Here is a 13,235-nt window from a genome sequence, read left to right as displayed (position 1 = left end):
ACCTCCTCAACTTCCACCCTGCAGCAAAGACACAAAAACCAGAAACATGAAGGCTGTGTATAATAAACCAAACTTTGTATTAAAAAAAAACCACAACAGTGCGTGGTATTCTACCTATATTATTTACACACTAAAAATACAGCTTCACACTGAAAGATACCTCTATAAGTAAAAACAGATGAAACCACAGCATACAGTGCTCAGCTACCCACAAAAGAACAGGGTGTTACAATCCGAGGAGCTGCGGCTGTAATCTCAGCCCCTTTTTCCGTAGTATGTTTAGGCTACAACACTTAGAGGCTAGATCTATACTGGAAAAACCCCTGTGGCAAAGGAGTATCAGGAAAGAGTGCAGAAACAGCTTGTATCACCCAAACCCACTGTTCCCAGTGTAGCTATTGGTGGCATGACAGTGTTCTGGCTGGAACAACAGGCTCCACACCGCAGCTCCTGCCTATTGCCGACGGGGTGACCAAGAGAGCTTGGAGCATTCATTTAGTAAAACCAGGAGACCGCAGAGATATGACTACATTTTCTACATACCTCCACTTGATAGCGGAAGCAAACCGTGGAGAAACCACGTCAGCGAGAACACAGCAATAGCCTAAATTCAGACAGCTTATGCTCAATTTTAAATAGCTTAACCATTAGAGAAGTAAGTCTTTGGAAGGGCCTTTTAACAGTTGCAGTGGAAGCAAAAGAGCCAGCTAATTGTGAGCACACTAAGCTTATGAAAGGGTCTGCATGATATGGTTTCCTGCAATAGCACAAGAATAACCCCAGGCGCCCCCGGAGGTCATTTCCAGCCTTGTGTTCACACAGCCTGGTTTCTATCAGAGGCGTTGTTTTGTTTCACACCACAGTGCCAATCCCAGCCACTTCACACAGCCTACAACAATTCCAGCAGAAACTACACGCTGTGACACATAGGTCCGATGCTCTAAAACACCTGCAGAGAAAGGGCTCAGAGAAGCAAAGGGATGCCAGAGACATACAGTTAATAGCCAGAGGGCCTGGGAACCAACCCCGCCTGCTACAAGGGGTTTTCCTTCTGAGAGGAGATGCTCTGGCAAAACACCGGGACTGTAACCAGACCAAAGCCTTCTACCGAACCACCCCTGAACCTTCTTCTGCATTATCTCACCCAGTTTTAACATACCACCTTCTCCCCACCACCTCTTCCTGTCTGATTTTTGCAGCAATACTTCAATTCTGTGTTCGTGAAGTTATCACTTACCACTGTGAAAACACCTACGATGTCAGGCTTTAGGTTGCAAAGCCATACAGGAGGAGCAGGGAGGCTAGAAGAAACACTTCTTTTTATAAAGAAATATTTTGCCAGCTGCAACAGGAAAACAATACATGGAAGTAGAAGCTTAATGGCACCCAAGTAAAACACTGAGGCTTTTTGAACCTTTCTCTCTGGCTTGATTCAAAGCCTCCTGAAAGCCAGATATTACTTGCATATCAGGATCACCCTGGAGCAGCTTTCCTGCAGCAGGATTTTGCAGTGCCAAGTGTCACGTGCCAGACCAAAGAGGCTGCGTCACAGTGAACTTATCTTCCACAGCCTTTAGGCTGTTCTCCTTCATGAGGATATGGGTCTAGTGACTGAAACGCATCAAGTTAAGCAACCAATCCATTACTTAGGTTTCTGACATAGGTTATCACTGATACCCAACGTTTTCTTCTCTTAACCCACAGCCATACTCACTACCACTGTTTGTAGACACAACTTCCTTGTTATACGTATGTTTTGACAAAGGCAGAGCGAATATATGGTGCACTCCAGAACTGACATACAAACACACCGAAGGGGAAACTGTAGCATGAATTTAACGTTAGCAAGCAGTGCCATGAGTTGAATCACAGAACATCTCTACCAATATTCCTGAATCTTACTCTGGAAATGTTGCCTGAGAAGAGTTTAACCAAACATTGCTACTCAGGTATCAAGCCAGCAGCTGTCCACTGTAAAACAGCAGCTTCTAGCTAAATCTAGGACTTTGATGAGGCTGCATCATCAGCTTAAGAATCTAACTGAGTAGATATAACTGTTTTGGTTGTTTCCTATCCTCTAATTTGCTTCAAAAGGACACATTTTACTGAACAGATGATCTCATAAGCCAAGAAGAGGGCAGACACACAGAAGAAATAAGAAGTTTTAAGTTGTTCAACAGCTATAGCTTTGTTTTGAAACACAAAGAAAATATTTACATACGGTACCACCAAAATAGAAAAGGCAGAAAACACCTAATGAGGTCACTACCCCCAAGAGAGCAAAGAGGACTCTTCCTTTACAAGCTCTAAGCGACAAAGGCGGAGCATGAGCTTTTGTCTCATCCTAGTGATTGATCACCCACAAGGTTTGGGAATCAGTTCACACTTACACGCAGGATATGCGCACGTGCATAGGTGAAGACAGGCAGGTGCCTCTGCCTGCAACGATCCTGAAATCTCAAGAGCCTGAAGTGGGTGCAGGTACTTCTGCACTGACTCAGCAGCATTTATGAGCTCTGATGCATTTATCTGCTGCTTCGAGACACATGCTGGGGCACAGACATGTCCTACACAGGGAAATGGATTGCTGGATCCGATAACCACAAGGCAGGACTCTTTACCCTGCACACATCTTCACGCCCTCAACATGCTCCAAGGGATTTAGACTCAAAGTTTGCATATCCAGAATGTAGCCCTACTTTCAATTAAACCTTTATTGACTTTCAGAAAGGCTCTTCAGTCTTAGCCTCTAGTGCTGGCCAGGGCAGCAACTATGCTTTTAAAAAAAAAAAGAATCTGCCTTTTCAAGTTGTCAGACGAGGAGGGTAGGCTGATGTCTCTAGTCTGCACAGATCAAATTCGGAGCACATGATTCCTTCATATGCAGTTGATTATGCCATGCAGCACTTCGGCCATTAGGATGCACAGTTCCACCCTGACTGCCAGCAAAGCATTTCTACACACCCCAGGAGTGTGTGGAAGTCCATGTTGACAAGAATTTTCTTCAAGACTGCTTTGGTTAACAAGATTTACCCTTCTTACTCGGTGAGGCAGAATAAGGCTGGTTTTTTCAGCAGCAGGGTCAGCTAAAGCAACCTTCACCTCCAGCTGCTCATACCCATTCCCAAATTGTCCTTCGTAATTGCACTGCTATAATTTTGTGTTCGCTGGCACTGTGGACTGGTTCAGGGAGCTGGCTGGTTATTTTTCAGCTGGATGCAATAAACCTTCCATCCAAAGCACATCTGCAGACAGAGTTGTATTAGTATAACCAAGGTAGCTACAAGCAGAATGAAACCATTTCGGCTTTGCCATCAAAACAAATGTTCATGAAACTATAGTGCAAGTATTATTTCTGCATATGAAAATGCAGCTGTGGTGATCTGGAGCTTCCTAGTCTGCTGTAGAAGACAGAGAAATGCTGACAGAAGGTAATCAACAGATCCTTCCACATAAGCAATGATTGCTCAGCATGCCTGGCTTTCCCAGCACTTTTAAGATGACAGCTTTCATGACTTCTCATGGAAGAGACTTTAACTAAAAGGAAAAAAAAAGAAACGAGATGGCAACTTTTTGTTACCTGTCACTGAGCTATCCAAATCAGGCACATACAATAGCCAGGACAAAAGCAATTCCTTCCTTCTGGCTGAAACATGAGCTTGATCAAGTAGGTGTCCAAAGCAGGATTAACTTACATTTGTTGACTTTGAATTCCATCATCTCCCTTACTTTGACTGGAAACCTTCGGGCCAGAGCGTTTACATGACTCTGAAAGGCAGCTGGGTGCAGCAGCTGCTCTGAGTGTTTGGGATGAGGTGATACATATGCCCACCCCCGCTCAGGGAAAAAGGAAAACCCCACCATCATTGTTAGTCCCTTCCTAGGCTCCACAGCGCATCCTGGTTATTTTTCCAGGCTCTCAGGAAAGATCTGCTACAGGTCTTGGACCATCAGTTCAGCAAGAGCCAGGAAGCTCTTTGTACTCTGCTTCTTGCCTAGCCCGCACCCCTCCTCCAGTGCATCAGACCCTAGCACTGCACATTGGCATGCCAACAGCAAACATCTGGCCAGATGTTAAAAGCCATTATCAAAGATGCTCAGGGTGGACCCACTTCAGTCAAAGTGATTCAAGTCAAGTTCTATCGTACGTAAGAATCAGCAAGCAGGAAATCTTGTTTGAGGTCACTGATTTTAATCTGGGTTTATATTTGTTTCTAAGAGAGGGTGAGTCTCAGACTTGCAGGAATTAAGACCTGTTTATTTGCATCTGAACACAGCTCAATGCTATATTTTTTTTCTCAGCTACAAAGGAAGAAAGTGATGTGTATTTAAGCAATTCTACAGCTGATACAAATCAGAAACCTGAACGTGTCCAGGGTCTCTTCTACTTAGTAGGCTATTTTTACTTCATGCTAGCGTATGCTCCCTTGAACATTCATACAAATGCAATTAAAAAAACAGAAATAAAATTCTGACTTTATGTGCTGCATTAAACCAGCAAAGATGAAGTTGAAATGGTTTTTAGAATGCAGAAAAGCTCCCAAGACAAAAAAAAAACCAGCACAACAACTAAGAACGCTTCTTATTCAGCTACTGAACTGAGTCAACTGTCGAAATGAATAAGCAGCTTGAGACCAATAGCCTGTTCTGGGGATGAAGTCAAAACTTCAGAGAAGTTGCAATCTCAGAGAAGTCTTTCTTATTCAGCTAGTTCAGCTTGTAATTTGATTATGAGGAGCCAGAGAGGTAGGGAAAAATAAAATAAAATTTAAAAAAATCTACTATATATTGGGCAAGATGAATTACTTTTCACAAAGAGCCTGAAGAACAACCTCCACATAAGCAATGCTGGTTGCTTGTATTTTGCAAGACACCCATCACTCTGCTATGCTTTACATCACTTCAGAATTTCAACAGATGCTCACAGCTCAGATATTTTTGTTTTACAGCAAAGAAAGGGCTTAAATTGGACTCAATGATCTTAAGGGTCTTTTCCAACCTACATGATTCTATGAAATATTTACTTACTACATGAATAAACTCTAAGTGAAAACTTGCACTAAAAGTTCCCTTTAGCATTCCAGAAGTTTCACCTGAGGAAGGTGCCTGTGAACTGGTAGTAAGAGTGCAGTATCCCACAGGTCATACAGGGGAGAAACACCAGTGCGACTCTAGCCAGCTTAAATCTGAAGTCACTCAGGAGCAAGGAGGAGATTAATCAGTGAAAGTAGAATTAGGGGAAGTGTTTTCAAAGAACAAAGTAGAAATACGTAAAACGACAGTTCTGGGGAAGAGAGGTATCTCATTCGAGTGACTAGTTTTAGCTGAAGCACGTAGTTACTTTAGTAATTGTAAGTGAAGGGTTAGTGGTTGTAAGGGAGGGGGTCGGTGTTGTTTGGCATCATTCTGTGCGGCAAAGACAGTGAGAAATAACACATACAAAATCAGATCACACATTTAAGAGCAGCTGCATTGGAGAGGAGCAAGCAATGCGAGAAACCCTCCCGGGTAGTGAGCTTTCCACTACAGCCAGGACACCAGGAGCAGTTAAGCACATCTCCTCTCACGGCCCTCCGTGAGGAAGACAGGCAGCCACTGTGCCGTCTTGTATGCTTCCTGCCAAACATTTGAATTTTAAGCAACGGAGGCGCCCCTCTAGTAGAAGTCACTAAGTAGGGTAGATGTATGGCATGAGTCATTTAACAGACATTGACTTAAAATAAGTAGATGATGCTCGTCGTGAATTATCAGAGCAAAATCAGCTCACCACGGACCTGCACAGGGTCTATGCCCTTTTTCTCTTGCACACTCCCAAAGCATATTCTCACTTAAGGTCTGATTTCTCATTTCCTGGTAACCACAGAGCAGTTTCTCTGGATAGAAGCCAAAGCAGCACAAACTTCTTGCGGGCACTAACATACATACAGCATTTTGTTAGGAGAAATATAATCTTTGTGATTTAAGGAGAACTTCAGTTCTAGAAGCAGCCAGGAGATCAGGGCACTGCAGTGTGAGACTGATTAAATGACTTACATCAATTATCACTGAACCTTGCAGAAACTCACGTGATATAGCTGTTAATGGTAGCTTTGGTCCAGACAGCAGAGGCCAAGGAAGCGTTCATTAATAAACAAAAGTTCGGTGTTAGCACTAAGCCCGTCATCAGAAAGAGGCATAAAAGAGCAGGTAGCTTTGCACCTTCTTCTTTTACAAGAGGACAGAAAAAGCTTTTCAGAATCCTACTTCAAGCAACTATGCACTTAATCAGGTAACTCTGCATCTTCCTGTTTACAGATGTTACTGGACAAATACGAGCAAAGAGGAGTATTCCCTTAACAAAACATGGATTGCTGGTTTTCCCTTCCACAAGGCGTCTCGGATGCATAGCACGGGAGTTCTTTCCTCTGAAGTACACGCATCCTAGTAATCAGTTTTATTTAGTGTAATATTTTAGTTTAACGCCATGAAAAACATGTACTGAGAAGAAAAAAATGCCATCAGCAAGGGAATAACAGCTATCAAGTCACCTGGGGAGAGAAAGAAGGGTTTTTTCTCTGTAAGACCTTGCATACTGAACTCAGACCGAGGGATCAGCACGACAATGAGTTTACTCCACTGGAGAAACTGTGGTTCTCAACACGCAAATGAAACCATGAGTTTCCTTTCCAAGGAGTCTCCAAATGGCTCCCACGCATTGGAGCTGTCCTCGTAAAGCAGGCCAGCTCAGACAGTAAAAGTTTCAGAAAGACGCAGTGGAGGTTTCACAGAGGAAAGCTTGAAGGCAAAAGGGGTCAGAGACATCTCAGAAGAATGAGTTCGGCTGTCATTTTGAATTGCAGAGATTTTTGTAAACACCAGTATGACCACATTGTGGTTTTATCAGAATTATAGCTGAGTACTCCTGTTCCTAGTTTGGACACGGGTGGGAAAGCAGGTGTTTGGCCAATCTGCACAGGCAATAGGCAGGCAGTTAAAACAAGCTTCTTTCCTCCAGCAGTTCTGGACAGTGCCATCTTTTTCTTCTCATTTTCCTGGATGGATAACTCCAAACGGATTCAACCCCATTTAGTGGCTCCAATTTAAAAGCAGGTAGGTAACTGAAGCATAATGTCATGCTATCAGTGCCAGCAGAGCATTTTGTTCTCGGTTTCAAGGAGCATCGACACTAATTTCCATAGATAGTCCATGGTGCCAGACAGGTCTCTCGCTTGAAGGGTTCAGTGAATGCCAGGCCATCCCCCAGATAAACTGTATGCCAGCACCTATCCTTTGTCACTCAATTAAACAGGGGTCCACCCACCTATCTGCATACAACTTCCAGGGCAGTCAGAAGAGACTAGCAGGAAAGCGAAAATCTCTCCAGGAATGACATGAGCCACATCCATCCCTACCTCAAGCAGAGCACAGAGGTCTGCAAGAGCCCAAGAGATTCAGCTTCATCATCTTAAACTGTCTTCTACCACTAGACAGGCACATGGATTGGAAGAAGACGTACTCCATGCTCTTGGCTTGGAAGAACCCTAGTTTAATTTAGGGATTAGTCACTGTGGGAAGCAAAGGGATGCTGAGCCAACAGGAGAGTCAGCTGCACTCTGAGCTTTACAGCTGCAAGCGTCACTCTCGCTTATTCCACTTTGCCAGCAGAATTGGGAGATAAAGGCTCTTTTCTTTGCTGAACACTCAAGACAGCCTTAAGAGCCACAATATCAGCAGAAAGCAAGCCCCATGCAGTCAATATTGCAAGATTTGTAGCGATACAGTCTGAAAGCTCAACGAGAGTACTTTAGCTTTAACAGTCTGCTGCCATCTCCTTATGAGCAGGGATCTCATGAAGAGCTATCATCAAAGCAAGTGGATTTCTACAGTATGAGCTCAGTCTGATCTATCTTGTAAGGGTATGGATTCGTCTTTGAATTCCCCCTTGCATTCCTACAAGGAGCAAGGTTTAAGGCCCAGAGCAGTACACTACTGCCAAAACAAAGCAGTCACTTTAGGTTTATCAGTAGCTGTGATGTGCCCAGGTAGAGCAGAACTAATCACCCCTATGCCTCACATCAAAGGGAGGAGCGATTTAGATTTAGAGGACTCCCTGCTACTACTTTCCTAATGTCAGATAAGATACTTACTGTTGCAATTCAAAACCTTCACCAAAAAGAAGGGTGAGTGGGGAGAACACCCCCATTTAAAACTGTCAACGTAGCTTGCAAGTTCAAGCTCATGCCAAAACAGTCTCTGCTTGAGTAGCATCTAGTATACAGAAGCTCCGTGGCCAAGTCCAGAGGCAAACTATAAACTACAGCAAAAAGGAAAGCTGCTGGTGAAGTCCAACTCTTGCTTCTCTCTGTACGAGCGCATTCTTGCCTAGGGCTTGAAAGCTCTAATTCGCATTGGGCAAAAGCATATACCTTGGGAAGGGGACAAATTCAAAAGGGTTTTCTTGTCAGGAAGATAACTTTCCTTCTATTCTTGTAGCATTATTGCTTAACTGCATACTGCAGCAATAGTGCGTTTCCGCATCACCGATCTCCAAGTACAACACAAAAAACCACTTCAGCCTCTCGGCATACTAATGGAGCTAGAAATAGCTCCTCTCTGAACAAGCACCGCAGCACCGAGAGAGTAATTCTGTTGCACATTTTACAGCAAAATTTTAACCCACCTATCCTGCTAACTCTACCTTCAGGGAGAGCACTTAACACCTAGCGTACCCTCTAAGGCTAACTGCTGTGGTCCACAGCTCTGTTGATGCTAGGAAAGTACTACCGCCTTTCAGGGCTCTCCACGCTCAAGGTACCTAAGCCACTGCTGCAAATAACATCCCATAATGACTCCACGGAGCAGCGCAGAAAAAGCTGAGGCACCAGACCTGATGCCAACCAGCCGCTGTGTAACCGGGGCACTTAGCAGCTGTTTCCATCTGTACGCACAGTCGTTGTTACCCTCTGTGACACACACTTTACTCTCTGCTGTTTTACCCTCACCGTGCCTGAATTGCTATTATTGTACCCAGGAAGACGTGACAAACTGAACCAGACTTGGCCTGGGCCACGCAGCAGGAAACTTTGGAGTCCCAGGGTAGGGATGTAGCCACCGGCCACCACCTCCCCTGCTCCCCAGCCAGGCGCTCCCTTCTCCTTTGTGAGCGAGAGATGCGTGCTTTAAAGCTGAGCGCACAGTATTGAGTTAGGGGCTTTGACCACCGCTTCACGCTCCGGCATGAAGGGCTGGTGGGAAGCAGACAGCATGATCCACGCAGGAAAGGAGGGAGCAGCACCAGAGTAAGGGGGATTTGGCAGGAGTGGGTGCTGCTTTGCACGGAGCGTGGGGCTGCAAGGCGCTGTTGCCACCTGGTGGCACCACCAAAGAGCAAACCAGGTTTGCTTCTCAGCTTACCAGCCCCGAGAGCCATAAAATCTCCCTGACAGCACGGTCTGTCTGGCCAGGACGCTGGAAGGGCTCTCCAGACCCACCGCACGCGTGGGAGCTCGGACAACAGCACCAGGCTCGTGTCCTCATCTCAAACGTTGACTAGCTGCCACACGCCGCAGGGACTGGAGGACATCTCGCAGCAGGCCATACCATTCCGCTCTGCTCAGCTCTCCGAGGGATGCCTGCACGGCCTCTCCGACAGCAGTGTCGCAATGAGTTTCTCAAGAGGTATAGAACAATGTAAATCGGGGTGTTTTGAGTAATTCATACATAAAAATCCATCAGTGCTTGAACCAGCAACGAACAGACACTTTCTTGGAAGAGTTTCATAAGCCAGAACAGGTAAGATGTAGAGCAATAGCTCTTGAGGTCCTTTCCTCACGGCCATAAAGAGTTACAGCCCCAGGCCAGTCTGCAGAGGCACTGGACGCTGCCTACTCACCAGCGTTCTTTATCAGTGGACCAGGCTCCAGGCTGACTCTCCTCAAGATGTCTTATCATACTTTTTAATTCCGCCCCCCCTCTTTCTGTCTGACCCAAGAAAGTACACAACAGGTGGGGATACGGTAATACAACTGCAGCACTTTTACCTTCAAGTGGGGAAGGAACTTTGAGACATCTCACTGAAGAGTTTCTTGTTCTCAAAAGCATCTGGTGAAGGGCAGCGAACAGCAGGAGAGCAGGCTGTGGGACCCCTCGTGATTCACTCAACGCTTCCTAGCAAAAAGTAAAGGTTGTGTTACTTTAGGGGAACATTTAAGAACACATCCCTCAAAGTTTCTTGTAACAACTTGCAACGCTCTTCTCCGGACTTCACAGAAACATAGCCAGGTGTTATCAACTTGTTGGGCAGAAGTTGTGAACGCCTGCATCAAGATTTCTCTTTCACGAGACAATTACATGGATTATCTTAAGTGTTCATGCCACACTGTCAGCAGAATACAAGTTTTCTGAAATAATTACTTTTTTCTAGAGAGAATGTTAAGCAATTTTGACCCACTCATCTCCGACAAAGGCTCCGGTTCTGTGGAGGCAAAACTTGACTTGGCAACAGGGATGGCAGCACAGCTTATTTTTAAGCAGCTTTCAGAATTGACATGGGGTTTGGGGACAGGGCAGGGGTTGTTGAGCAGAAAACTTGTTTAAATACTGTATTTTTTTGTCACCAGCTTTTAACCTATTTTTTCTTTATTCTGGATATTTAGCTCTCTGCTTTAACAGCAAGAACTAGAAAAGGGAGAAGAAAAAAATTAACTAAACCAGCTTATCCCCTTGAAAATAATACTTAAAAAAGTTATTTCTTCTCTATTGTGAACATACACAGACATCTTTGGTTTTTAGCCCAGAGCATCCAGGCTTGGGCACTATACAGCACACACGGATAGCAAATACATGTGTTTACATGTGTATGTATTTGACTCTTCCCTGCTCATATTTTCTGACCAATTTTAATCAGCTTGGGAAAAGGAGTAGGAACCCCCAAAGCACAAAGTTCCTACAATTTCATGAAGCAAAAGGAAAGAACAGGTAAGAACTTACTAATACTGCCCATGAAGGAAAACGCTAACCAGCAGCGTCAGAACTGGCATAGAAGAAAGGGACAGCAGCAAGGCTGGCTCCGCTCCTAGAGCTGTCTGTTCCATCAGCCATACCCGCTTCCATGCCTACCCACTTCAGGAACAAGGTAATCCTCTGTACTGCCCTGAGAGACCGGGGAGGAGCTGCCTGCTTACACTGACAGCCAGAGGCAGGAGACAACCCAGTCCCACCCAAGGCTCCCTTTCCCACAGCCCTGCTTCCCAGGGCCAGGTGAAAGCTTTAACCCTAAATAGCAAGTGACAAAGCTTTTGTAGGCCTGGGCACTCCAGCATGTAATTAACCCTCTGCCACTTTCCTCTAGCCAAAATATTTCCCCTTTTGCACTTGCTTAGCTGGCTTTATTTAAATATAGATCTTTTGGAGGCAGGGACTGTTTTTTTTTCTGTGGAGGCACAGCTCTTAGTGCAATGTGCGGGGAGCTTCTGGGTGCTGAAGCAACATTTTTATATATATGTATACACACACACAACTTGTAGTATGATTGTTCTCTAATCACAATTGCTAATGTTAAAAGAAAAAAAGAGCTAGACTCCTAGGAATACAGCACTGACTGGAAAAACAGGAGAGCAAGGAGCATAAGAAGACACTTCTATTTTCCTTTTGCTCTAGTTGATATATTCCAAGAATCAAACGGAGGTGGCGATGGACACAAACACGCCATCGACAGCCATGGAGAAGTCAGGGAAGCCTGCTTCTCTCAGGTTAATGATTTGGTTTTGCGTTCTTTTGAGCACATTAGCAATCCTCTCCTCACACAAGAAAGTCACAGAAGTAACTGCCTTACAACAGAGCAATCGTCTCCAGCCCCGTACGACTTGTCCAAACCAAAGTGACCAGCTACTGACCCGTATATGGTTTCTTCTAGGTGGCAACCAGACCGCAATTCCCACGCAACCTCTCCTGCCCGTCCATGGACCCTGCTACAAGGCAGGCTGCCCACAGGTCCCAAACAAGGAGGAATACCAGCCTCCATTTGAATCCCTCCTGTGTTTCTGGGCCAGCTCTAAAACAGCTGGCCAGCTTTTGCAATTTAAGACAGGCATGCCATGCTAATCCCACATGCTGATCACCCTTATTAAAAACATACCCTAAATTAAGCTGACAAAACAAGTTAATTGCCGCTCCTCCCTGCAGTCATTAGCAGCTCCATGTCACTATTATCCTGACACTGTCCCACCCTGAGGTCTATGGGTGAGGTTAGTGAGACAGCTTTTTGGTGTGTGTTCAGACTTGGCACATTAATTAACATAAACATTTTTTGGCGAGACTTTTGCCCTCTTGCCTGATGCCAAGAATGAAACTACATGGCTAAATTAATGGGTTTCCGTGACAGGAGGTGGAGAGCCGAGCTGCTGGGGTGAAACGATTCCTAAGTAACATGCACAGGGACTCACAACTTACCTCCCTGCGGGGTGATTTGTGCGTGTGTAAATAGGGAACAATTGGCCCCTTGGTCCGTGCTGCAGCAGAACTCCCTTCTCCTTCCTTTCCCACTTCACAGGGAAGCTTTGTCTGTTCCTAAAGCTCCTAAGTCAAGGTGTTGTGCTGGAATAGGAATGTTTATGAGACAAGATGATTGTATTTTGTGGGGCTAGAAGACTGGTCCTGCAGATATAAACTCGAAACTCAAGCAATCCAGGGATCTGACAGGTAAAACCTTTGTTGAAAACCTTCCAGCTGAGATACAGTTCATTTAAATACAAAGATATTACCTCATGACAGGGGTATTTGATACCAGTCCTCGATCTAATTGATGTTTTCACTCAAGTACCTCAAGGTGCTGGATGGTTTGATCAGGGGGCAGGGGAACAGAGGGCTGCAAGAGGGCTGCTGGCTTCAGCAGACCCACCTGCCTGTGCAGCGACCACGTCACGAGGTTGCTCCTTTTTCTACAGCTCTTCACCAAAGCAGCACAACTTCAGAAGAAACAGCTTGTGACAAACACTTCGCTTGCAGGCTGCCGTGCCAGAGGTCGGTGAGAAGTTGCGTCTGCTTTCTTAACTCTGGGGAAGAAAATTCAGGTGCAGAGAATCACTAAGGTTGGAAAAGACCTGTAGGATCATCAAGTCCATCCATCAACTAAAACCACCATGCCCATTAAACTATGTCCCACAATGCCTCGTCCACACGTTCCTTGAACACCTCCAGGGATGGTGACTCCACCACTTCCCTGGGCAGCCTCTTCCAGTGCTTCACCACTTTCTCAG

This window comes from Gavia stellata, chromosome 11 (genome assembly GCF_030936135.1).
Source record: "Gavia stellata isolate bGavSte3 chromosome 11, bGavSte3.hap2, whole genome shotgun sequence".
Taxonomy (NCBI): Eukaryota; Metazoa; Chordata; class Aves; order Gaviiformes; family Gaviidae; genus Gavia; species Gavia stellata.
This window is presented reverse-complemented; position numbering follows the sequence as displayed.